Below are 26,875 nucleotides of genomic sequence, written 5' to 3'. Positions count from 1 at the left end.
TAATTTTGCCAGTGGAGATAAAGTTTTTTTTAGTGTTGTTACCAGTGGTCGGTGAACCTTTAAAAGCAATGTTTTGTGGACCTTATCAGATTGAAAGGAAATTAAGTGAGGTGAATTATGTGTCACCGAGTGTGTCATGTGAATATGCTTTTAAGATACTTTGAAAGGACAGGACAGAAAAAGGAGGAGGTTTTAATGATTCCAACTCAAAGTGATGAACCAAATCCTGTGAATTTGACATACCTCAAATTAAATTGGAAAATGAGGATGTTCTTAAAAATTGGGATAAATTGTTGAGTTACCTTCCAGAGGAAAAATGGACTGACCTGAAAGAGTTATTAATATCACATGGGCAAGTTTTAGAGATAAACTGGGAAGTACTAAAATGGCTATACATAATGTAGATGTGGGTAATGCTATTCCCTGGGAGTGAGTTCTCCCAGTGAGACAGAGAAGACAGCCAGAGTGTGACAGCAAAGAGTGAGTTTGGGAATTTGAATCGAGGTGGGAATTGAATTGAATTAAATTGAATCAGTAAGGCAGCTCCTTTTAAATTTCAGGAGTTTAAATTAATTTATATTAAGCTAGTATTGGGCATTGGGCAGTGTAGGTTAACAAGGGCTGTCCCACCCACTCACATAACTGGTTGGCAGTTAAGTGTCAGTCACTTTAATCTACTTTGATCTGAAAGCAGGTGGGGGAGGGGAGTCAATTCAGGACAGTTTAAAAAGAGCCACTTGTAAACTCATTCCCAGTGAGTTCTCCCAGTGAGCCAGAGAGAAGACAGAGCCAGGAGTGAGACACAGCAAAGAGTGAGTTTGGGAATTTGAATCGAGGTGGGAATTCGAAGCTGGGTGGGGAGGAAGTGCTTTTTATCCCTGGTAAGTGACTGGTAAGTAGTGTTTCTGTTTCTTTTCATTGGTATATATATATATATTTTTTTCTTCATTGTTTATTTATTTAGTTAAATTTTGGGGGGGGGAAATTGAAATTGTTCAAGTTAACCGAAGGTTTAAGACATGGCAGGAGATCTCAGACCCGTGTCATGCTCCTCGTGTGCGATGTGGGAGCTCAGAGACACGTCCACTGCCCCTGGCTCCTTCACGTGCAAGAAGTGTGTCCAGTTGCAGCTCCTGTTAGACCGCTTGACGGCTCTGGAGCTGCGAATGGACTCACTTTGGAGCGTCCGCGATGCTGAAGACGTTGTGGATAGCACGTTTAGCGAGTTGGTCACACCGCAGGTGAAAGGTACTGAGGGAGATAGTAAATGGGTGACCAAAAGACAGAGCAAGAGTAGGAAGGCAGTGCAGGTGTCCTCTGCGGTCATCTCCCTGCAAAACAGATATACCGCTTTGGATACTGTTGAGGGAGATGGCTCACCAGGGGAAGGCGGCAGCAGCCAGGTTCATGGCACCGTGGCTGGCTCTGCTGCGCAGCTGGGCAGGAAGAAGAATGGCAGGGCTATAGTGATAGGGGACTCAATTGTAAGGGGAATAGACAGGCGGTTCTGCGGACGAAATCGAGACTCCAGGATGGTATGTTGCCTCCCTGGTGCAAGGGTCAAGGATGTCTCGGAGCGGCTGCAGGACATTCTGGGGGGGGGGGGGGGAGGGTGAACAGCCAGCTGTCGTGGTGCACGTAGGCACCAACGATATAGGTAAAAAACGGGACGAGGTCCTACAAGCTGAATTTAGGGAGCTAGGAGTTAAACTAAAAAGTAGGACCTCAAAGGTAGTAATCTCAGGATTGCTACCAGTGCCACGAGCTAGTCAGAGTAGGAATGTCAGGATAGAGAGGATGAATACGTGGCTCGAGAGATGGTGCAAGAGGGAGGGATTCAAATTCCTGGGACATTGGAACCGATTCTGGGGGAGGTGGGACCACTACAAACCGGACGGTCTGCACCTGGGCAGGACTGGAACCGATGTCCTAGGGGGGGTGTTTGCTAGAGCTGTTGGGGAGAGTTTAAACTAATGTGGCAGGGGGATGGGAACCGATGCAGGAAGTTGGAAGGTAGTAAAACAGGGACAGAAATAAAAGGCAGTAAGGGGGAAAGTGTAAGGCAGAGAAGCCATAGTCAAAAATCAAAAAGGGCGACAGTACAAGGTACAGTGACTGAGGGGAGCTCAGTGAATAGGACCAGGAATACTAAAAGAAATAAAACGGGAAGTGAAAACATTAATGGTAAGCGATGCGGCAGGTTGTTACAGGAAGATGTGAGTTCGACGACAAGGAAAATTAGGAGAAAGGTTAAGAGGAAATATAACTTAGGAGAGGTTACTGATCGAGGTGTTAAGATTAAGAACAGAGGTAAAAAAGCCAACATAAGTGTACTTTACCTGAATGCTCGTAGTATTCGGAATAAGGTAAATGAGTTGATGGCGCAAATCATCGTGAATGACTATGATTTAGTGGCCATTACTGAAACATGGTTAAAGGATGGTCACGACTGGGAGTTAAATATCCGAGGGTATCAAACTTTTTGGAAGGACAGAGTGGATGGTAAGGGAGGTGGTGTAGCTCTGTTATTTAAGGATGACATCCGGGTAACAGCAAGGGATGACATCGGTGCTATGGAGGATAAGGTTGAATCCATTTGGGTGGAAATCAGGAATAGTAAGGCGAAAAAGTCACTGATAGGAGTAATCTATAGGCCACCAAATAGTAACATTATGGTGGGGCAGGCTATAAACAAAGAAATAACAGATGCATGTAGAAATGGTACAGCAGTTATCATGGGGGATTTTAATCTACATGTTGATTGGTTTAACCAGGTCGGTCAAGGCAGCCTTGAGGAGGAGTTTATAGAATGTATCCGCAATAGTTCCCTCGAACAGTATGTAATGGAACCTACGAGGGAACAAGCGTTCCTAGATCTGGTCCTGTGTAATGAGACAGGATTGATTCAGGATCTCATAGTTAGGGATCCTCTCGGAAGGAGCGATCACAATATGGTGGAATTTAAAATACAGATGGAGGGTGAGAAGGTAAAATCAAGCACTAGTGTTTTGTGCTTAAACAAAGGAGATTACAATGGGATGAGAGAAGAACTAGCTAAGATAGACTGGGAGCAAAGACTTTATGGTGAAATAGTTGAGGAACAGTGGAGAACCTTCCAAGTGATTTTTCACAGTGCCCAGCAAAGGTTTATACCAACAAAAAGGAAGGACGGTAAAAAGAGGGACAATCGACCGTGGATATCTAAGGAAATAAGGGAGAGTATCAAATTGAAGGAAAAAGCATACAAAGTAGCAAAGATCAGTGGGAGACTAGAGGACTGGGAAATCTTTAGGGGGCAACAGAAAGCTACTAAAAAAGCTACAAAGAAGAGTAAGATAGATTATGAGAGTAAACTTGCTCAGAATATAAAAACAGATAGTAAAAGTTTCTACAAATACATAAAACAAAAAAGAGTGGCTAAGGTAAATATTGGTCCTTTAGAGGATGAGAAGGGAGATTTAATAATGGGAGATGAGGAAATGGCTGAGGAACTGAACAGGTTTTTTGGGTCGGTCTTCACAGTGGAAGACACAAATAACATGCCAGTGACTGATGGAAATGAGGCTATGACAGGTGAGGACCTTGAGAGGATTGATATCACCAAGGAGGTAGTGATGGGCAAGATAATGGGGCTAAAGGTAGACAAGTCTCCTGGCCCTGTTGGAATGCATCCCAGAGTGCTAAAAGAGATGGCTAGGGAAATTGCAAATGCACTAGTGATAATTTACCAAAATTCACTAGACTCTGGGGTGGTCCCGGCGGATTGGAAATTAGCAAACGTGACACCACTGTTTAAAAAAGGAGGTAGGCAGAAAGTGGGTAATTATAGGCCAGTGAGCTTAACTTCGGTAGTAGGGAAGATGCTGGAATCTATCATCATGGAAGAAATAGCGAGGCATCTGGATGGAAATTGTCCCATTGGACAGACGCAGCATGGGTTCATAAAGGGCAGGTCGTGCCTAACTAATTTAGTGGAATTTTTTGAGGACATTAACAGTGCGGTAGATAACGGGGAGCCAATGGATGTGGTATATCTGGATTTCCAGAAAGCCTTTGACAAGGTGCCACACAAAAGGTTGTTGCATAAGATAAAGATGCATGGCATTAAGGGGAAAGTAGGAGCATGGATAGAGGATTGGTTAATTAATAGAAAGCAAAGAGTGGGGATTAATGGGTGTTTCTCTGGTTGGCAATCAGTAGCTAGTGGTGTCCCTCAGGGATCAGTGTTGGGCCCACAACTGTTCACAATTTACATAGATGATTTGGAGTTGGGGACCAAGGGCAATGTGTCCAAGTTTGCAGACGACACTAAGATAAGTGGTAAAGCAAAAAGTGCAGAGGATACTGGAAGTCTGCAGAGGGATTTGGACAGGCTAAGTGAATGGGCTAGGGTCTGGCAGATGGAATACAATGTTGACAAATGTGAGGTTATCCATTTTGGTAAGAATAACGGCAAAAGGGATTATTATTTAAATGATAAAATATTAAAACATGCTGCTGTGCAGAGAGACCTGGGTGTGCTCGTGCATGAGTCGCAGAAAGTTGGTTTTCAGGTGCAACAGGTGATTAAGAAGGCAAATGGAATTTTGTCCTTCATTGCTAGAGGGATGGAGTTTAAGACTAGGGAGGTTCTGCTGCAATTGTATAAGGTGTTAGTGAGGCCACACCTGGAGTATTGTGTTCAGTTTTGGTCTCCTTACTTGAGAAAGGATGTACTGGCACTGGAGGGTGTGCAGAGGAGATTCACTAGGTTAATCCCAGAGCTGAAGGGGTTGGATTACGAGGAGAGGTTGAGTAGACTGGGACTGTACTCGTTGGAATTTAGAAGGATGAGGGGGGATCTTATAGAAACATATAAGATTATGAAGGGAATCGATAGGATAGATGCGGGCAGGTTGTTTCCACTGGCGGGTGAAAGCAGAACTAGGGGGCATAGCCTCAAAATAAGGGGAAGTAGATTTAGGACTGAGTTTAGGAGGAACTTCTTCACCCAAAGGGTTGTGAATCTATGGAATTCCTTGCCCAGTGAAGCAGTAGAGGCACCTTCATTAAATGTTTTTAAGATAAAGATAGATAGTTTTTTGAAGAATAAAGGGATTAAGGGTTATGGTGTTCGGGCCGGAAAGTGGAGCGGAGTCCACAAAAGATCAGCCATGATCTCATTGAATGGCGGAGCAGGCTCGAGGGGCCAGATGGCCTACTTCTGCTCCTAGTTCTTATGTTCTTATGTTCCAATCAAACAACATCCATACAGAACTTAACCCTTTAAAATTGGCACAGGTTAACAAAGAGATTGAGAGTATGTTTAAAAATGGCATAATTGAAGTGGGTTGCAGCCAATGGAGCTCACCCATAGTGATGGTACCTAAACCAGATGGTACCCAATGGTTGTGTGTGGACTATAGAAAGGTTAATGCAGTTACAAGAATGGACTCTTATCCTATCCCACATTTGGAGGATTGCATTGAGAAAGTGGGACAATCAGCTTTTATTTCCAAATTGGATTTATTTAAAGATTACTGGCAGGTACCTTCATCCGAAAGGGCGAAGGGGATTTCAGCTTTTGTGACTCCAGATGGTATATACCATTTCAAAGGTGTGCCATTTGGCATGAAAAACGCCCCAGCCACATTTCAATGGTTAACTAACAAAGTCATTTCAGGATTACCCAATTGTGCAGTATTCATCGACGATCTCGTAATTTTCAGCCAGACATGGACAGAACATTTCAAACATCGGATGGAGTTACTTGATTGACTTCAGGAGGCGCGTTTGGTGATAAACCTAGCCAAAAGTGAATTTGGAAAGGCCCAAGTCACTAAGTCACTTTCCTTGGCCATTCAATCGGACAGGGTCGAATCGTCCCACGGGATGTGAAAACAAAAGTTATTGAGGAGTTTCCGATACCCTCGACATGATGGGAAATAATGCAATTTCTTGGTATGAGTGGTTTTTACCGGAAATCTGTCCCGAATTTTAGTGTGGTCGCTCCACTGACAGACTTGCTCAAGAAGCGTAACAAATTCCAGTGGACAGCGGAGTGTCAACAGGCATTTGATGGCTTGAAGGCTGTGTTAACCACTGCTGCTGTGTTAACCATTCCAAATTATACGAACCTATTCAAAGTGGCGGTTGATACGAGTGATGTGGGTGTAGGTGTGGTGCCTCTACAAGACAACGACGAAGGGCTCGAGCGGCCTATTGGTTCTTTTTCAAAGAAATTGAATTCTCACCAGAAAAAGTATTCGCGATTTAGAAGGAGACTTTGAGTTTGGTGCTGGCTTTGGAACATTTTCAGATTTATGTGACCAGCAATCCATCTGACACCGTTATATATACTGATCATAATCCGTTGACGTTTTTGGAGCGATTCCGGAATAATAATGCAAGGCTGTTTCGCTGGAGTTTATTGTTACAACTATTTCATTTTTAAAAAGTACATGTGGCAGGATGAGAAAACATGATAGCCGATGCTTTGTCACGAATGTGATGAACGGAAGCACTTTCAGTTGGAGGAAGAAGAACGAAAAGAAAAATGGACCTGTTATTATACCTGTTTGCGTGTGTTGTTTTTTGAAACTAAAAAGTATATTTACTGTGTGCATTTGTTAAAGGATAGTGAAAAGCTGAAAAGTGAAACCATCTTGAAGTTTATGGAGTTTTTTTTCCTTGGGGGGAGGTGTCATGTGAAAGTACCTTTAAGAAATGGGTGTTTATAAATGGGTGTGTATATAAATATCTGCAGTGAGAGTACCATTAAGAAATGGGTGTTTACTACTGCAGTGATGTCAGAGGGTGGGTGGAGCTGGGCTGTCTGCCAGCTTTTTACTTTCGTTTTTTGCTGCTTGGTGTGTTTTAGTTTCGTTTTCTGTGTTGGAGCTGAAGCCAGACCAAGCAGCTGTACTGCTGTTCTCTCTGACATCAAAAGACTATCTCTTGATCATATGGTGAATTCAGAATTATAAATGATTTCAGTAATGACTTTAAACTGATGTACTTCTGGTAAAAGATGTTAAAAGGAAAGCTTAAAGGATTACTTAGTGTTGTAGTCTTTGGGGTTGAATTTGAATTAATGGTTGCTAAGATGTTCACTGTATGTTTTAAAAAGGTTAACTTGAGTTCATAAAATAAACATTGTTTTGCTTTAAAAAATATGTTTCCATTTCTGCTGTACCACACCTGTAGAGTGGGCCGTGGGCTCCCCATACCACAATCTATTAAAAGTTGTGGGTCAGGTGAACTCCATGATACACTTTGGGGTTCTCTAAACCCTGGCCCATAACAAATTGGCCATGATAAATTGCCCTTAGTGACCAAAAAAAAAAGTTTAGGAGGGGTTATTGGGTTACGGGGATAGGGTGGAGGTGAGGGCTTAAGTGCGTCGGTGCAGACTCGATGGGCTGAATGGCCTCCTTCTACACTGTATGTTCTATGAGAGTTTTTTGTGCATTTGGTCAGTCACCTTTATGTTGGCGGGGGAGGGGGGGGGGACCTGAGTCATGTATAAACAGTCATTTGTTAGTATAGAACTTGAATATTGCTGAAAGAAAAGACATGTTGCCAAAACTTTTTATCTTCCATTCATCTGGACAAATGTGAGAATACCAAATTTCACACGATCGTACCAATTTATACTATAGGAGGAAAGAGGCTGCTGATTGCTTGGCAAGTAAACTCTGATTGGTTGAAGAAATTAACAGGTAACTGTGGGTTTCCCATTCCTTCGGGTAATTCAAAAAAGTTGCAAAGCTTGAAAACATTACTTTTATTTGTAGGGAACAGATCAATATATAGAATGTAGATTGCTGCAAGCATGTTTAAATGAGTCATGTTGAAATCTCATCTGATTATTTTAAAGTGGTTGTTAGTTTAGCTATTATCATACTCAGGATTGTTCAGTGAGTGATGCCAAATCTCATAATCACATCTAAAAGTAGATGTTTTGGAATTTGCACACATGGGCTGGTTAAGTATAGTTTGTGCTCTGTTCAATATGAACTGCCAGAAGAGCATGTTATTTGATTTTATCAGCTAATCTTTGGGATGTATGGGGTACATGCACCTGGCATGACACCAGCGCTGAAATACATACATGACATTGCTCAGTTTCGTTGGAGGCAGAATGTATTTTTGACTGATGGCACTTCCTGTTAGTAGAAAATATAACTCACATTAGTTATTGCAAGGTCGATCTCTCAAATCACCCTGGAAAGGCAAAGTATCTAAATAATATAACAATGGATTCAGCAAACTGTCTCAGGCTGCTACTCCGGTAAATGATAATAGTCAGGGTACAGACCATACTCAACCAGCCAACATTTGCTAAACCTAAAATAAGATGCCTGCAGTTACATGTGATTCTGCAAGATGCACTGCAGGAACTTGCCAAGGTTTCTTAGGCAGCACCTTCCAAACCCACGACCGAAACCATCTAGATGGTCAAGAGCAGCAGCTACCTGGGAATCCCACCACCTGGAGGTTTCCCTCCAAGTCACTCACCACCCTGACTTGGAAATATATTGGCATTCTTTCACCGTTGCTGGAGCAAAATCCTGTAACTCTCTCCCTAACAGCACAGTATGTGTATCTACACCTCAGGGCCTGCAGCGGTTCAAGAAGCCAACTCACCACCACCTTCTGAAGAGTAACTAGGGATTGGCTATAACTGCTGGCCTAAACAGAGATGGCCACATCCCATAAGTGATTTTTAAAAAAATCGAACAGCACTTGAACAACCCTGAGTGTGTTAATAGCTACACTGATGTCAAATTTAAAAGGATCATTTAGGCTCGTAACAAGGCTAATTTATGCTCGCTAAAAGTGACATCATAAACAAAGAGACTCACTTTCTGCAAACAAAAGGAACATGTTCAAGCATTACAGGTGGGATTCTTTGCGATCGGCACGATGGCCCGACGCCAGCGTCAAAAACGGCGCGAACCACTCCGGCGTTGGGCCGACCAAAGTAGCAAAATTCTCCGCACTTCCGGGGGCTAGGCCTGCGCCGGAGGGGTTGGCACCGCGCCAGTTGGCACCAAAGGGACTGCGTGAGTTAGCGCATGTGCAGACTGGCCAACGTATTCTGGCACATTCGCAGGGGGGTGTCTTCTCCGCGCCAGCCATGGCGGAGCCCGACAGGGGCTGGCGCAGAAGGAAGAAGTGCCCCCACGGCACAGCCTGCCCGCAGTTCGGTGGGCCCCGATCGCCTCAGATCCCATTCGCGCCCCCCCGAGGACCGCACCAGCGACCTTACCTGCCAGGTCCCGCCGTGTGGGACCATGTCCAATCCACGCCGGCGTGACTGGCCAAAAACGGGCGGTCGCTCAGCCCATCCGTGCCTGGAGAATTGCTGCAGGGGGCCGCTGCCAACAGCCCCTGACCGACGTAGCGTGATTCCCGCACCCGCCCGAAAACCGGTGCCGGAGAATACCCGGCGGGGGGTCGGAGAATCCCGCCCTACAACTTTTTTTACCCAGAAGCTCTCTGTTGCTTTCTCCATGACACTATCAATCAGAGTCGACTTGCCAACCAATCAACACATACTTTTCTCCTGTAGTATAAATTGTTGTGATTGTTTGAAATTTGACATTCTTGTGATTGTCCTGATGGGTTCAAGACAAATCTCTTGACAACATTTCTCTCCTTTCATTAGTGTTCAAATTGGGTATAAAGGTTATCGTTTCCTGGATCTGCCAATTCCATGCCTGTTTCTGACTGCCAGGTTCTCCAATGCTTGGAATATTCAACCATCAACCATTAAAGTTGTAAAGATGAATGATATTAACATTTGCAGTCTTATTATCATATTTAATATACCAACCTGGATGTGGGCAGGTTGGAGGGGGGCTTGAATTGGGAATAAAGACTTTAACCTGCCCACCCAACACAAACCCACTCATTCTATTCGGTTAACATGCCCCCCAAAAATCCAGATAGTAAAGCCACAAGTAAATGTGAGTGCCCCATTTTTTTTGCCTTTTTTTATCCAAAACCGGTTTGGGAATATATTTGACCTGAATCGACTGTGTAACCTATAATTCATTGTTTTGCTTAAATGGCAAAAGAAACACAAAAAAAGGAAAAGCTTTTAATAGTTCAATTCAATGGCGTTATCGAGACTAAAACCAATGAGTACAATGCAATCAAAAAATGACTAAATGTAATTTTGGGCAAATTTGGCAGGGTGTGTCCTGCCCACGTTTTGAGTGAGATCCAGACCTGGATTCACCCACACTTAATTAATTTTTGGGGGGTTGGGGAGTTTCACCCCGGTCTAGCCCACACTTAGAACTATTTTCCAGCAGTGGGGAATAAACTTGCTGGGCCAACCGGCTCCTCTGAGATCGCGATGCCATTTTGAAAGGGTGCCATGATCTCTAAGTGAGCTTGCGGTCCCCACAGCCCCACCCACAGACAATGTGCCCCACTCCCTGCAGACATGAGCATCACCCCCCTCCCCCTCCCCCAGGGTGAGCACACAGCTATGGGGTCCCTGAGGGCACCCCATCTTTAGGGCCTCTCCCTCTCAGTCCCCCACTTTCAGGCCTCTCCATTTCAGGACCCCGTTCACTCCCCAACCTTTATGATGCCCCTTCATATACTCCTTCAACCCCCACCCTTCATACCCCACCTTTCATGGGCATGGCACCCCTCAGTACCTAACCTTTGGCAATGCCAACCTGGCACACTGGCATTGCCAATAAGGCAGTGCCCCGACACCATGGCAATGCCAGGTTGGCACTGCCAGGTTACAAGGTTGGCACTGCTAGGGTGCCTGTGCCAGGGTGTTTCCCTGCCCTGTCCCTGGCCACCCTGAGCTGCAATGGCCTCCGAGATCCCTAGAGTGGCCATCACACCTGGTTTCCTCTTGTGGAGGCCGATATTTATTGGTACTCAGCTGAGGCCTCGCCATTGCAGCCGGTGACTCCTGGGTGCTGGGAGAATATGTTCTCTGCACATATTTAAATGAACCAAATGGCTCCTGCCCCCTCTACACCACCGTGTTGTACAAGGCAGAGCAGACCACTATCATCCTGGACAACCTTGCCGGTACACACTGAACAGCACCTGCAGATCGATTCAGGCACCTAAATTACAATTTGAACAAAAAGGCTTGTTCTTTGAGTGACCTTAATGTTCCTCTGACTGCAGTTGAATCTTTCCTCTGCATCAATGTTAGAGGGTCTCACTGGTGCCATTAGCCTCATCCTTAAAGACTCCAAGGTGCCGCCCATTCACTCTGTGTGGATATATGAAAAGGTGTGGAAGGTGTGACTGATACATTATGAAGGCTTCATGACAGCATTCAGGATATCTCATGTACGCATGTACAAAAATCATCTGGTGTTCACACAAGAGATAAACATTTACAGAATGGAATCCCTTCCAATCGATACAGACTGTTGGACGATCTGAGGGCACTTTGTTTGTTGCTTGTGTGCAATAATGATTGCTGACCCTTTGGGAATCCAGCCAGAGCAGAAAATGTGAGAGCTCTCTTGTGCTGACTAAGTCATCAGTAGCAAATTGGATGTAAGTGGCAGCCTTGGTAAACATGACATCGGTCACCTGGGAGATAACCTTTTGGGCAGCCGAGATCCTGCAGATCTTACCTGGAGATAGCGGGAAGTAGCCAAAAAGCAAAGGAAGCCACAGGTTTGATGACCTTGATGGCCATCGGCAATGTGTGCCACCCTCGTCCATTGGGAAGGGAGTCGTGTTCCAGGAGGCTGCAGATGACAGCTATGATATGCCATGACAACCTTAGACTCCTGACATACTGATGCTCAGTCATGTGGAGAATGTTTGACTTAGGGGCTGGTTTAGCACAGTGAGCTAAACAGCTGGCTTGTAATGTAGAACAATGCCAGCAGTGCAGGTTCAATTCCCGTACCGGCCTCCCCGAACAGGCACCGATGTGGCGACGAGGGGCTTTTCACGGTAACTTCATTGAAGCCTACTTGTGGCAATAAGCGATTATTATTATTATTACATATCCTGTGGTGGGGGTTTCGCCAGCTTTGAATCTCTGTGTCCAAGAGGGCCCCTGTCCTGTGGAGCAGAAGGTAGCTGAGTAGGAGACAGCTGCTGCAACTGCTGCTCCTGCTCTTAGTGCTGTGGACATTGTTTCTTCTCCTATTCCCGTACATATAGCACATGAACTTGAAAAGTTTAAGAAGGAAGCTCACCATACCTGCTCGAGGGCAATTGGGATGGAGAATAGAAATGCTGGCCTACCCAGAGAAGCCCAAGTCCCACAAAAAGAATAAAAAAGATTCCTCATCTGAGGTCCAAGTTAGAGTTGCATTAGCTCCTCCTCTCCTGCAGTGAAGGCTGATAGCAGGGAAGTGCTGATCAGGATAAGCAAAGTCCAAGCTGCAGAATTGACTTCCAAATGTTGGAAATGATCTGTAAAGCAATGAATGCATAATCCCAGAAGAACAAAAGCCTTTCTCCTAAGCAAGGAAATGACTGTGCAGTTCCAATCTTTAAAGGTCTCTCCCTCCAGCTTGAGAATTTCATAGAGCCATCAATCCCCATATTATATTCACTTTGTTTACCCTAACGAGTTTCACATAGATCAAGAAACCTGTGGCTTTTAAAGCTAGAATTCTGGGTTAAATTCAGAATTAGTGTCTTCTTTATGTATTTAAATGTCAGACCCGACAATTCCATGGAAGTTTTCTGTACATCTTCAAAAAGCGCACCAGTTAAAGGTGGGAGTGGATGATTCTAGGCTTTCTGCTGTGCCAGAATTTCTGAGGAATTAAAAACCCCTTCCACACCAGAACCCCACCCCAGTGAGTTAAAGTTCTGCCTAATGCATCTGTCAGGCTTGGCTTTTCCTGCTGCAGCAATATTTCTCAAGGTTGTGTCTGACTGCAGCTGTCAAAAGGTGAATTTATCTTCACTTTGAAGCTTGATAGTGAACTGGTGATGAAAGCAATTTGCAGTTTGCAGTCAGTACCTTGTGCAGTAGTCTGCACGGCAGTTACCTTTGATAATGGATTTGTGTGTAGTCAAGGAGAAATTGGAAATTGACAACAATGTTGAAAGTTAAAACCACATTGAAGAAACACATTTACTTGATTTGATAATTTCCTTTGCTCAATGACATGCATTCACTCTTGTAATTTAGAAATAATAAATATTGATATAAAGTACAGGTTGCGCATTCAAAATGCTTGGGGCTGAAACTGTATCGCATTTTAGAATTTTTAGGACTTTGGTATACCTGTAAAATTATATAATGGGTTAGCTCATCCAGCGAGTCTTCCACATTTCAATAGCCTTCAGGACAGTTTTTTATACTTTTGTTTATCTTCCAGAGATATCTTGACTCGAAAGACACACACTAAGATTTGATTGAAATGCCTGCCTTGCTTGCTGTGTGTGTGGGTTTTTTTTGCTTCTCATCCTGTTTGAAGTAGAGGGGCCCTGGGTTACATTAGATCGATATTTCTATTGCAGACAGAAGACGGCTCTGTGATTCCCTGCTGACTGGAGAGGCGCTTTGCAAAGCCGACTGAAAGAGAGATAGCAAGAACTCAGGCCCGCATCCACAGCCATGAGCACCGCTCTCATGGTGTCTTGCCTTCCAAACGCCGGCAACTTCCAAGCAGGTGCCCCTCACCCGCCGGTGCCAGGTGAGGAAGGGAACAGATGCAAAGCCCATAGCTCCCAGGCCACCAAGATACAAATCCTCAATCCCAAAGCTGTCACTTTCACACCCAGAAGGGAGGACGACGAGCTGGGCGAGCCTGAGGGCAGCGTGTCTCCAGAATCCGCCCTCATCGGGTGGACCAAGTCTTTACACTCGCTTCTCAGCGATCAGGATGGAGCCCATTTCTTATGCACCTTCCTGGAGAGGGAGAAAGGCATGGACACGTTGGATTTCTGGTTCGCTTGTAACGGGTTGAGGCAGGTGGACCTCCGACATCCCAAGACACTGAGAGTAGCCATAGCGATCCACAAGCGCTATGTGGAGAACAGCGCCATGTCCAGGAGGCTAAAATCCACCACCAAATCTTACATCAAAGACAGCACGAAGAAACAGTAGATTGATTCAGCAATGTTTGGCCAAGCCAAAATAAAAGTGTGGATTTCGGGGCTGGATTCTCCCCTACCCGGCGGGGCGGGGGGTCCCGGCGGGATGGAGTGGTGTGAACCACTCCGGCGTTGGGCCGCCCCAAAGGTGCGGATTTCTCTGCACCTTTACGGGCCAAGCCCTCACCTTTAGGGGCTAGGCCTGCGCCGGAGTGGTTGCTGTCCCGCCGGCTGGCGTGGATGGCCTTTGGCGCCATGCCAGCCGGGGCCGAAGGGACTCCGCCGGCAAGCGGAAGTCTGGGCATGCGTGGGAGCATCAGTGGCTGCTGACGTCATCCCCGCGCATGCGCGCCAGGGGGGTGTCACCTATGCGTCGGCCATGGCGGAGGCTGATGGGCACGCATAGGAAAAGAATGCCCCCACGGCACAGGCCCGCCCAAGGATCGGTGGGCCCCGATCGCGGGCCAAGCCACCGTGGGGGCATCCCCCGGGGCCAGATCGCCCCACGACACCCCGCAGGGCCCCGGAGCCCGCCCGTGCCGCTAGGTCCCGCCGGTAAGGGACGTGGTTCAATTCACGCCGGCGGGACCAGGATAACACCAGTGGGACCTCGGCCCATCGCGGGCCGGAGAATCGCCAGGGGGGGCCACCCACCGGCGCGGCGCGATTCCCGCCCCCGCCGAATCTCCGGTGCCGGAGAATTCGGCGGCCAGCGGGGGCGAGATTCACGCCGCCCCCCGACGATTCTCCGACCCGTCAGGGGGTCGGAGAATCCTGCGGAACTTTTCGAATTTCGGATAAGGGGTGCTCAACTTGTATTAAAGGGTGCTTTCATATTTCTTTTTGTCTCACTTAGTCTATATAGAAGTCCAAATGTATCTTATTATATGTAATTTATTGTATATAATTTTGCTTCTTCTTGCTGCCATTTTCTTCTCTAAGCTCTATTTTCTTTTCTTATTGCTTCCTTATTGCTCTTTATTTGTTTTTACTTCCTGTGTTTCTGCCTCCCGGGCCCTCCCTCCAAATTTCATTTCCAAGCAAGATGTTTCCTCTAAGATTTTACAGAATATTCTAAACTATTGCAATATGATTGTACACCAGAAATCCCAGTGGTTGGACAACGTAATGAATTATTTAGCAGTATCTGTCTTTTGTATGGAAATTCTTGAAGACATGGGCAGTGAAAGCAATGCTTTAACATTTATATTAAGGGACTAAAATTCTGTGGAATGCAATCCTGCTAGTTGTGCTGGGATGGTGACTGCCAAAGCCCCACTAGAATTGGTGAGATTTGTGGGGAAACACATTATTCGCATGAGTCCAGCAAGCACCCACCCCAGTGTTGACGTGCTTCGGCTGCCTGCCCACCATTGCCTTCTGCCATATACTCGTCCTTGCCAGATATCCACGGACAAAGGTGCCCGTTCTCTGTTCTCCTTTCTTTCCTTTTTAAGGAGACTGACGCTGATTTCTTTTAAGCTTTCTACCTTGCAGGAATCCAGGCAGTTTCTCTAACTTGAGTCCTGTGGTGGGAGCCACTTCCTTTGTTCTGGAGGCCGGCACACCTTATCTGGCTCAACATACTGACCTCTAGTCCATTTATTGGCCTGGCATGTTGTTCTCCCAGTGCAAAACATCCTTGTCTCGGTGTTAAGTTTACTTTATAAGAAGCCTTTATAGTTAGTTAATGATTCAGCAGTGAGTAAATTCTATTGATTAGAATTGAGACTTGGTACATGACTTGGTTTCTGACCAGCAGTTTGCGAAGTATACAAGGGCTCTAATGCTCCATTTATGCCTTGAGCAAAAGTTGCCACAAGTGCCTGTACCCCATGGCCTGAACATCTAACCTATGCTCTGAGTGTCTCTTGAGTCACCGACACCTTCTGTATAATTTGATACCCTTTTTATATGCCTTTCTATCGTTCAAAACCACTAAATTTTACTGAATCAATCATCGATTCAGTACGGTAGCACGATAGCATGGTGGTTAGCACAATTGCTTCACAGCTCCAGGGTCCCAGGTTCAATTCCCGGCTTGGGTCACTGTCTGTGCGGAGTCTGCACGTTCTCCCCGTGTGTGCGTGGGTTTCCTCCGGGTGCTCCGGTTTCCTCCCCCAGTCCAAAGATGTGCAGGTTAGGTGGATTGGCCATGCAAAATTGCCCTTAGTGTTGGGTGGGGTTACTGGGTTATGGGGATAGGGTGGAGGTGTGGGCTTGGGTAGGCTGCTCTTTCAAAGAGCCAGTGCAGACTCGATGGGCTGAATGGCCTCCTTCTGCACTGTAAATTCTACGATCTATGATTGACTTACAGATTTCATGTTCTTGTCCAATTATAGGAATGGTATGTACAGAAGGTTGAATTTGTTCAACTTCTGGTCTAATTAACCCTTGATATCACTTGATTTCTCATTGCTGAAGCTGTTATCAGCACAACTTTGGCAATACAAAGCGACATATTGTACACTGACCTTGATGCCATTATCATCCTGGTTAGAGGCACTCCTTATAACATTCCAATTGAGACAACTAGCCTTGGTTCTCATGGGAACAAAGCTCCTCTGCTTGCAATTCTGTTCTTTAAATTCTGCTTTTCTTTTGATTTAATTCAATTAGCCATATAACCCATTACCTCTCTTTTAATTGTTCCACTTATCCTTCTACTCCCTTCCCAATTGTATTCCGCAGCTGCAAGGCATGACAGTCTCTTAGGTTAATAATGTAAAACAAAATGTAGAGATTTATATAGATGTTCTAAGGATAACATGGCAGCAGTATTTGAACAGATCCATTTTCCAATCAAGCAGTTATTCTAATAAGAAACTAGTGAATATACTGGAGGAACTCCAGACACTCTAATACCTGGCCACATGACGCCCCCTGAAATTGCTGACTTGACCAGGGTTAGGAGGAAGCTTTGGCCCTTATAAAACCAAGTGGAAATTTCCACCTTGGGTTGAAATAAGTATCTGCCAGTACTGGCCTTTTTCCAATCCTTTCCACTGGACTGGAATTGTGGTGGAGGGCTAAACTAATGTGTTCCTGAGCATTTTAAAATAAAAATGTTACACATTTGGGAATCATGTAATCATGTTAGTGCAATGCCCAGTTCATCCATTAGGTGGAGTGCTAGTCAGCGTCATGTAGAAGTTCTAGTCATTTCGAAAGATAGGGCCATACCGGCGCCAAGGAACCCTCTGCACCTTCAGGGGCTAGGCCGGCGGCGGCGGGGCTGGTGCCGCGCCAACCAGCGCGGAGGGCTTCGCACCGCGCCAACTGGCGCCAAAGGGCCTCCGCCGGCCAGCGCGAGTTGCCGCATGCGTGGGAGCTCCAGCGTGGGCTGGCGTCATCCCAGCGCATGCGCAGGGGGGTTCTTCTCCGCACCCGCCATCGCAGAGGTTGACAGTACCCGGCACGGAGGGAAAGAGTGCCACACGACACAGGCCCACCCGTGGATCGGTGGGTCCCGAGCGCGGGCCAGGCCACTGTGGGGGCACCCCATGGGCCAGATTCCCCCACATCCCCCCGAGGACTCTGCAGGCCGCCCGTAGAGCCAGGTCCCACCGGTACGGACTTGGTTTGATTGACGCTGGCGGGACCGGCCGAAAACGGGCGGCCACTCGGCCCATCGCGGGCCGGAGAATCAGCGGGGGGCCGCTGCCAGCGGCCGCCGACCGGCACGGCACGATTCCCATCCCCGCCAAAACCCCAGCGCCGGAGAATTCGGCAGCCGGCGGGGGCGGGATTCGCCGCCCCCGGCGATTCTCCGGCCCGGCAGGGGGTCGGAGAATCCCGCCCCTGTACTGTTACCAAGTTACAGGAATACTTAATATCCTTGTCTTATGTTTTTCTCTCTATTAGTAGCAGAGATGGTCAATGTTTCAAAACTTGCTATTTATATGTCCCAAACATTGTGAAATGACAGTTTACAAGGTGGAAGAATGCCTGGTTAAATTGCCAATTTGGCTGACTTCAAGGTCATTATAGTAATGGGAGACAGGGAAGTTAAAATAAGCTGGAGAACAAGCAAGGACGAGAAATGACCATTACTGATTTCAATAGTAGAGCCATATCATACTGTAAAATTGCCCCTAGTCCTGCATCCAGCCAAATGGACTGTCTGGCTAAACTGTGGGAGAGAATACTAGCGGTAGCCCTAGCCGATGAATGGGAGGTCTTGGGAGGAAGGTTAAAGATCAAGGTTGGGAGAAGTCAAAGATTTCCTGGAGGGGTCAGAGACAGAACTCCTGTTGACGCACAAGGAATGCTAAAAGAACTACTTACCTTGGGGAGCCAGCACCTCTTGCCTTGGATGAGCTGCCAAGAATTAGCTGCCTCGACTCTCCCTGTCACTTAGCATCAAGTTTGAGTTGCAGGGTTGATGGTGTGCTTAGAGTAAAGGGTTAACATCAGGAGCATCTAACACTGATGTAACCGATGGTGTGACTGTGGTAGAATTTCACATGTCTAAAAGACTGTTACTTGGTGGGATGCAGAATTACAACATGTAGAGTGCTGAGATGAACCTAGATCTGTATATAAACACGTTTTTTTTTACAAATATCAGTTTATGGTAGCTTCTTTTTAAAACATGTAGCGTACCTAATTCATTTTTTCCAATTAAGGGGCAATTTAGCATGGCCAATCCACCTACCCTGCACATCTTTGGGTTGTGGGGGCAAAACCCATGCAAACACGGGGAGAATGTGCAAACTCCTCACGGACAATGACCCAGAGCAATATCGAACCTGGGACCTCGGCGCTGTGAGGCAGCAATGCTAACCACTGTGCCACTGTGCTGCCTTATGGTAGCATTCTTAGGGTAACAGGCAAACCTTAAAGAAATCCCATCAAGACACCAACCTCAAGACGTAACACCTGGCAGCTGGTGGTTTCTGTCGACTTTCTTGTGCACAATGGCAGCAGTCAGAGTATAATGACCCAGAAAAACACCCGGAGAAAACTACAGGTCTGAGAGAAAAGCAAATTACTGCGGATGCTGGAATCTGAAACGAAAGAGGAAATGCTGGAAAATCTCAGCAAGTCTGGCAGCATCTGTAGGGAGAGAAAAGAGCTAACGTTTTGAGTCCGATGACTCTTTGTCAAAGCTAACAGATAGAGAAAGTGGGAAATATTTATACTGTGGAGTGAGGATGAAAGGTGAGTCATAGCCACAGAAACCCAGGGAAATCAGGTGCTAAGACCTTTCACATCTTTTGTCCTCTCTGGGGACTGCCATTAACACTCTTTCCCGTTGGTTTCTGTGGCCATTAGCACCCGGTTTCCCTGGGTTTCTGTGGCTATGACTCATCTTTCATTCTCACTCCACAGTATAAATATTTCCCACTTTCTCTGTCTGTTAGCTTTGACAAAGAGTCTTCGGACTCGAAACGTTAGCTCTTTTCTCTCCCTACAGATGCTGCCAGACTTGCTGAGATTTTCCAGCATTTTCTCTTTCGTTACAGGTCTGAGAGACTGCCAACTACTTGGAAAAAGGACAGGGAAAAAGATTGAAGACTCACCTGAGAATGAAACTTTAAGGATGCAGCAGAAGCAATGTCCAGACAGCAGCGATCCAGATCACAGTCAAACAGCCAAACTCTGAAGCAACAACAGATCCACAGTTCAGGGGAAGCATGGGGTAGATATTGCCACTCACAGAATTCATCCGAAGCACTGAATGTTTGCAACAGGCACAACACTGGGACAATTGACGGAAGGAATTCTTCAGATACAGAACAGCTTCAGGTTGCACAAGAGGGAACAGAAGGATCAGGTCAATATTTTACTTTACACAGTAGGCGCACAGTAGATGATAAATTGCCCTTGGTGTCCAAAAACAGTTAGGTGGGGTTACTGGGTTATGGGGATAGGGTGGAGGCATGGGCTTAAGTAGAGTGCTCTTTCCAAGGGCCGGTGCAGACCCGATGTCTCCCTGTAAATTCTATGATTCTAAGCCAAATTTAATAAGGGAGGCAAAAACTGGGTGAATCCATAGACATATTTATCTATTACTTGTACAGACCCGCGGAGAACTATGCCTATGGGACACTCAGAAATCAATTAATACATGACAATATAATAATTGGGATCTGAGATGAAACCCTGTCAGATGAGGGTCGGTACAGTAGCACAGTGGTTAGCACTGTTGCTTCACAGTGCCAGGGATCTGGGTTCAATTTTCGGCTTGGGTCACTGTCTGATGGGAGTCTACACATTCTCCCTGTGTCTGCGTGGGTTTCTTCCGGGTGCTCCGGTTTCCTCCCACAGTCCAAAGATGTATAGGTTAGGTGGATTGGCCATGCTAAATTGCCCTTATTGTCCAAAAAGGTCAGGTGTGGTTACTGGGTTACGGGGATAGGGTGGAGGTGTGGTCTTAGCTAGGGTGCTCTTTCCAAGGGCCAGTGCAGACTCGATGAGCCAAATGGCCTCCTTCTGCACTGTAAATTCTATGATTCTATGATTTTTTGCAAATGAGGGAAGATTTATTTCTTACAAAGGAAATACAAATAGTGTGACAGAAAAAGCTTAGAAGGCTAAACAGAGCAGTTGTTTGTGGGGAAAGTGGTGTCCCTTGGAGAAAAACGAGTGAAGCCATTCAATAGGTTGGACAAAAAAGACAAAGTACAGTGAATCACAAAATCAGGAAAAAGTACCAACCGCCATTCTCAGTGTGGCGGGAAAACCCTACACAAACAGGAAGAAGACTCAACATCTGGAGCTGAGTGTCACAAATATGGGACATTTGGACATTTGAAAATAGCATGCTGATCCAAAGTTCCTAAAGCTTATAAGAAGATAGAGAAAATACCAACAAAACCATGGAAAATCCAAGGGACAGAGCCATAGAAGTAAAAAAAATTACTTTCATAGCAGAAGACAACAAAATAGAAAATCATTATTGGAGCATTAGCAAGACATTGATGGTCACTGCAAAGATTTCCAGCTAGATACTAAGGCAGGTGTTTCACTATAATTAGATGAAGTAAAATGGCTTACAAATATCACTTTACAGCCATAGTCCATTCAGTTGGAAGGTCCAGGAAACTAAGGTACAGGATGAAGAAATTGTGGAACTCCTGTATGTGATAAAGAACCAGGAGTCATCATTATTGAGCAGAAAAGCATGTGTGCAGCTGAGGCTCATTTACGGGGTTGATGGAATTTCTGAAAAGCAGTCCAGTGAGGTGTTTAGGAATGAATTTCGATGCTTATTTTCTGGCTGTGGAAAGCTGGTAGTAGAACATCTCATAATCCTAAGGACAGATGCAAAGCCTATGGGCGCGATCTTCTTAAAAGGGAATCAAGTCCCCCAGCGAGCGCGTTTAGCCACGTGTTTCCTGGCACTGGCAGTGCCGAGAAACAAGTAGCTATTTAACGCTACTCATGTGAATAAGGGGCCTGAATGGGGAATTCGCAGCCGAGGCCGCGCATAGCCCCATTTTTTACAATGGGGAGCTCTGCTCGCCGGAGCTGCCTGTTATAGCGAGAAAAGTTGGCCCCCATCTCCGAGGCCCACAATTAAAATCCCCCAACTCATGGGAGGGTCCCCACGCACCCCCCCCCCTGCACTCTCTAACACCCACGGTGGGCAGCCCCAGCCCAAACACACATGCATAAAAGGTGCCAGCTTGGCATCTTAGCAGTGCCAACCTGGCACCATGGCAGTGCCCCTGCCAGCTGGAAGTGCCACCTGGACACCTTGGCAGTGCCAGGATTGCATCCAGGTGGCACTGCCAGGGTACCCAGGTGCACCAGCAGTGCACGGGCACAACCCTGCCCAAACGGCATGCAGCTGGGGGCCTGCAATTCCTTTGGAGGTCCCCACGAGTGCCATTCCAGCTGTTCCCTGTTTGTGGAGACCAGTGCTGAACAACACTCACCCAAAGTCTCTGGGGCGAGGGGATTGAATCTTGTATCTTGGTGGCTGCATAGCCAAGAAACATCTCGCTTTTCAATGGCACTTTGCCATTTATTTTGGCTCGGTGAGCCAAGAGCAGAGCAAACCAGTCGTGCCCCCCACCTTTCCTTCGAGGCCACGGCAGTGACTGGGAATGGAGTTATTTGACTTTAAAGGCAAAGCTTTCATCATCATCATTGATAACCATTCCAGATGTTTTGTAGCGAATAGACACCATGGCACCATAACAGTTACATAGCTATTACATCACAAGGAAGAATCTTGGCAACACACAGCATCCCAGATACTGGTGTGTGAAACAACAGACCTCAGTTTGCTAATGAGCTGTTCCATAACTTTGTGCAGGTTTTTCCTAAAGATCCTCAATTGATTGGAGAAGCAGAAAGAGGAGTTTTGAATAATCAAAGAATTGGTGAAAAAGAATGAAGATATTAACTTAGCCTTTCATAACTATGGAAGCTCACTGCTACAAAACAGTTTCTCACCACCAAAACAATTGATGGGATGACAGCTATGAACAAAGCTTCCAGCTCTACAACAAACACTACAACTTAACATTACCTCAGATGATGGTGAGAAAGTTAGGAAACATGAGGAGCAACAAAGAGACAGTCAAGCTCGTAATTTCAACTTCAGGTACAGTGCATGAGGCTTAAACCTTCTAGAAGCTGGGGAGCGAGTGTGGATAAGGGACCAATTAGAAAAAAAGGCATTATAATAGAAAGAGCTCCACAACCAAAATGTTATAGAATTGAGACTGACCAGGAAAATAGCAGAAGGAACCAAAGAGCCTTGATATCATTGGATAGGAAACTAATTAAATCTTGGATGTTATTTAGGTCTGGATGAAAACAAGGAACCAGGTAGAAGACACTCTTATTTAATGACGAGAGAGTTCAGTTCATCCTCAATTTTGGATTGAGATCAGGCCCAGGTCATGGAGATTGGTAAAAGCACTACAGAGACTAACCCTGTGATTCTGAGACCTTAGGAAGCGACATAGGAGTTATGTATATAGTTAAGATGAAGACTTTGGGGGGAGTAGAATGAAGGGTTAACATCAGGAGCCCCTGACATTGATGAAACTGCTGTCTTAACTATGAAGCAATGTCACATGACTAAGAGGTGGAGATTTCATGGGAAGCAGAAGGACAACCTTGTTTAGATTACCAAGATGTATATAGATCTGTAAATAAGCAAATATTATGTTACACACAGAAAGGGGATTAATTTAAAATGCCCTGATTTCTCCTCTCGTAACTCATCCATAAACATCCATAAACAGAAAGGTGTTTTATCTGCTTTTATAAGTGGCGGCCTGCCTTGCCCAACCCTTATATTTAGGTTGATCCACTCCTCTATGAATACTTTGCACAACAATCTTGAGATAGGATAAATGTAAGTGTGTGGTTTATTTTTATGCACATAGAGATGCAGGAGAGGGGTTTTGCAACATCAGCCTATTTTTACACTCACACAATACAAAGAGGGATTAGGGAAAGGAAGAAGATTCAGAGCCCAACCACAATAAAGTACAAGTTGGGGTTTTACGTGTGCCCAGAGTCCAGAATCAAAGGCTTCACAGTATGTTTCTTCAGAGATGAGGTTGACTGTTGCAGGGTGTTCCATCTTCTCAGAAATGAGACTTTGTCATATGAATGTCCCTTTAAGAAAAGTGTGCTTCATCAAATGGCGGCAGTGATGTCATTGTGTGGGTGGAGCTGGGCCCTGCTCTACTTTCTACTTTTGTTTTGTGCTGAAAGCGGTTTTGGCTCTGTGTTTAGTTTCGCTTTCAGTTGGAGAGCTGCATTCAAACAAGAATCTGTATATCTCTCTCTCTCTCTAAAGAGTGTCTCCAGCTCACTTGATGATTTCAAAGTAATACCAGTTTCTGTAGAGAATTTAAACCTGCTGTCTTTGTTAAAAAGGGTTTAACTTATGGATGTTGCTAGGAAAGGTATTAAGGGTTACCTATAGAGTATTGTATTTGTGGGGTTACGTGTGTTGGTAGTTGATAAAATGTTTACTGTGTGTTTATAAAATGTTAACTGGATTCATAGAATAAACATTGCTTTGTTTCAAAAATACTTAAGGTCTCTGTTGCATAACACCTGGAGAGTGGACCCTTGTGCTTCCCATAACCAAATTTATTAAAAGTCGTGGGTCAGGTGAACTCCATGATATACTTTGGAGTTTTCTAAACCCCGGCCCATAAAAACTTCTACCAGGGAGAAGGTTCATAGAGTTAAGTTAATCTTCAAGGCAATGTTCCAATGCTACCTGCTTGAATCCTGTACTGTTTGGAGGTCAAACAGTTACTGCCTGAGTTCATGTCTAAAGGGCAATATTACAAGTTCCAGCAGCTTGGGAGAGGTCATGTAACATACCTTCCACCACATTTCCTCAAGGTTGGTCAAAGGATGTATTTTCCTCGTGCTGGAATCTTGAGGTATTTAATACGAGTCAGGATTCCTTTAGTTCTTGGAGATATTGGTTTCAGGTTGACTAACTGAGGCCCCTGGTTGAAATCCATTGTGTGTTGGAGCTGGTAGCACTTGGGCCATTAGCACCAGATTGGAAGCTAGGAGTCGCAAACGGCTGGCTGGGCTAGGCATCTCGTCTGCAAAACCATTGTATTGGCTTGGCTGGAATGTTCATATGCTGCAAGGAGTGTTACATTTTAGGGCATTTGAATTGTTTGTTTGCTTTCAAACAGTTCAAAAGCTTACAGAAGTTAGCATGTGATCAGCTGGAGCCATTTGATCAGTCCACCAGTTGTCCATTTAAAAATAAATCAGGAAACAAAATTGTTTTATAAAGTAGTCCGGCTGATGGAGGTGTGTATATATATATATTCCTTCCCATCTCGACTGGGACAATAGTTCTTTTGAAAATAAAGGTCAATCATAGCATTTAAGGTTAAAAGGCAAACCATCAAGAGATCCCATCAAAACTCTGATGAAACAATGTTCTCATGACACAAATATAGTATGATAATTAGGCCCTGACTAACTTTAGTGAGAACCTTGTCCATGGCCTGATTTCTGTACTTTAAAATTTAAATGGTGGGAATGGAGTCAGGTTGAGGTTGGGATGTCCAATACTGATATTGTAACTCCTGTCCCCCTCCTCTTGAAAACACATAATAATCTTTATTAGTGTCACAAGTAGGCTTACATTATTACTAGAATTAAGTTACTGTGAAAATCCCCCAGTTGCCACACTTCGGCGCCTGTTCGGGTACACAGAGGAAGAATTCAGAATGTCCAATTCACCTAACAAGCATTTCTTTCGGGATTTGTGGGAGGAAACCGGAGTGCCCGAAGGAAACCTACACAGACACGGGGAAAACATGCAGGCTCTGCACAGACAGTAACCCATGCGGGAAACAAACATGGATCCCAGGAGTTGTGAAGCAACAGTGCTAACCACTGTGCTAACGTGTTGCCCTATGTATGCTTCTTTCAATTTAATATTCCGTATTCACCAGTCACAAAGCAATCTCTCTACATTAAGGAGACCAAATGCAGATTGGATATTCATTTTGCGGAACACCCCTGTTCACTATGCAAGCTTGAGCCTGAGCTTTCAGTAGCCTGCCATTATAATTCCCCACCTTGTTCTCACACTGATATCCCTGTCCTCAGTCTACTGTGGTGTTTCAATACACGGCATTGTCGCCACCCCACGCTGCAGACGTGGATGCCCTGCTGGTGGATTGGAGGATCCCGCCGACGGAGAATTCCGCTGCCTAACTCCACTTGATGTACCGGAGCATTTGTGTGTGAGCATCAGATAGTTTTCCAGGAGCCTCTTCACTGAACTGCCCAACCAAGGCGAGTGTCTCTGGGATGATAGAGGGTGTTGGAGACAGCTGTGACGGGCAATCGGTGGACTCGACTCCAAGGTGTCCTGGAACTCGGGTATATGGGTCCCCCACCTTGTCGGTATCCTCATCATTGATCGGCACCTGGGCAAAGCTGTGGCTGTGGCTGACGGCGGGGGATACCAGAACGGCCCTCCCCATCACCAGCAGGTCCAGCAAGAGGCAGGACAGGACGCATGATTAAACTGCGGGCCACGGGGTAGTTGTGGTAGTATGTATTAGGGGTCATGTGGGACTGTGAAGCCGTGATGCTATTGGCTGACAGATCCCGGGTCCTGGTTGGCTGTTGACCCCTGGCTCCGCCCGGAAGGCGGAGTATAAGAACCCGTGCTTCTCCCCGCCGCTCCATTCTGTTGCTGAACTGCTGGGAACAAGTCACGCTTAATAAAGCCTCATCGACTTCATCTCTACTCGTCTCTCTCGTAAGTCATTGTGCGCTACAATTTATTAAGCGTGCTTAAAGGACTATGGAGCTCCGGATCGCCCCGGAATGCCTGCGGATCAGCCCCCACGCAGTGAACTCGGCAGCAGTTTTTAAACACTGGCAAGCTTGTTTCGAAGGCTACCTCCGAACGGCCCCCGGCCGGATCACAGAAGACCAGAAACTGCAGGCCCTGCACTCAAGGGTAAGCCCGGGAATTTACCCTCTCATAGAAGACGCAGAGGATTTCCCGACGGCGCTCGCAGCACTGAAGAGCATCTACGTTCGCCCCGTGAACCAGGTCTACGCACGCTACCAACTCGCAACGAGACGGCAAAGTCCCGGAGAATCATTAGAGGAGTTCTACGCCGCGCTGCTAATTTTGGGACGGGGCTGCAGCTGCCCGCCGGTAAACGCGACTGAACACACGGACATGTTAATTCGCGATGCGTTTGTGGCAGGTATGAACTCTCCCCAAATCCGCCAAAGACTTTTAGAAAAAGAGTCGCTAGGACTCTCAGAGGCACGGCCATTGCAGCTTCCCTAGATGTGGCCTCGCAAAACGCCCGCGCCTACGGCCCCGACCCCGCGGCAGCCC

General features: G+C 46.0%; 1 long non-coding RNA gene across 2 annotated transcripts in view; it reads right to left on the bottom strand.

Moving 5' to 3' along the window:
* Nucleotides 1-22,069, bottom strand: part of LOC140409550 (uncharacterized) — a 203,908-nt gene extending 181,839 nt beyond the window's left edge. The window contains exons 1-3 of one of the 2 annotated variants that reach the window (XR_011940389.1): nucleotides 21,933-22,069; nucleotides 21,049-21,128; nucleotides 19,572-19,650 (exon numbers count right to left, since the gene is read on the bottom strand). This is a non-coding gene — a long non-coding RNA (uncharacterized lncRNA). The remainder of the gene's footprint in view (nucleotides 1-19,571; nucleotides 19,651-21,048; nucleotides 21,129-21,932) is intronic. The other variant, XR_011940390.1, reaches the window with a different exon arrangement.
* Nucleotides 22,070-26,875: the final 4,806 nt, after the last annotated feature.

Source organism: Scyliorhinus torazame, chromosome 3, assembly GCF_047496885.1.
Source record: "Scyliorhinus torazame isolate Kashiwa2021f chromosome 3, sScyTor2.1, whole genome shotgun sequence".
Lineage (NCBI taxonomy): Eukaryota > Metazoa > Chordata > Chondrichthyes > Carcharhiniformes > Scyliorhinidae > Scyliorhinus > Scyliorhinus torazame.
The sequence above is the reverse complement of the archived record's forward strand: the minus strand, read 5'-3'. Positions and strand labels throughout refer to the sequence as shown.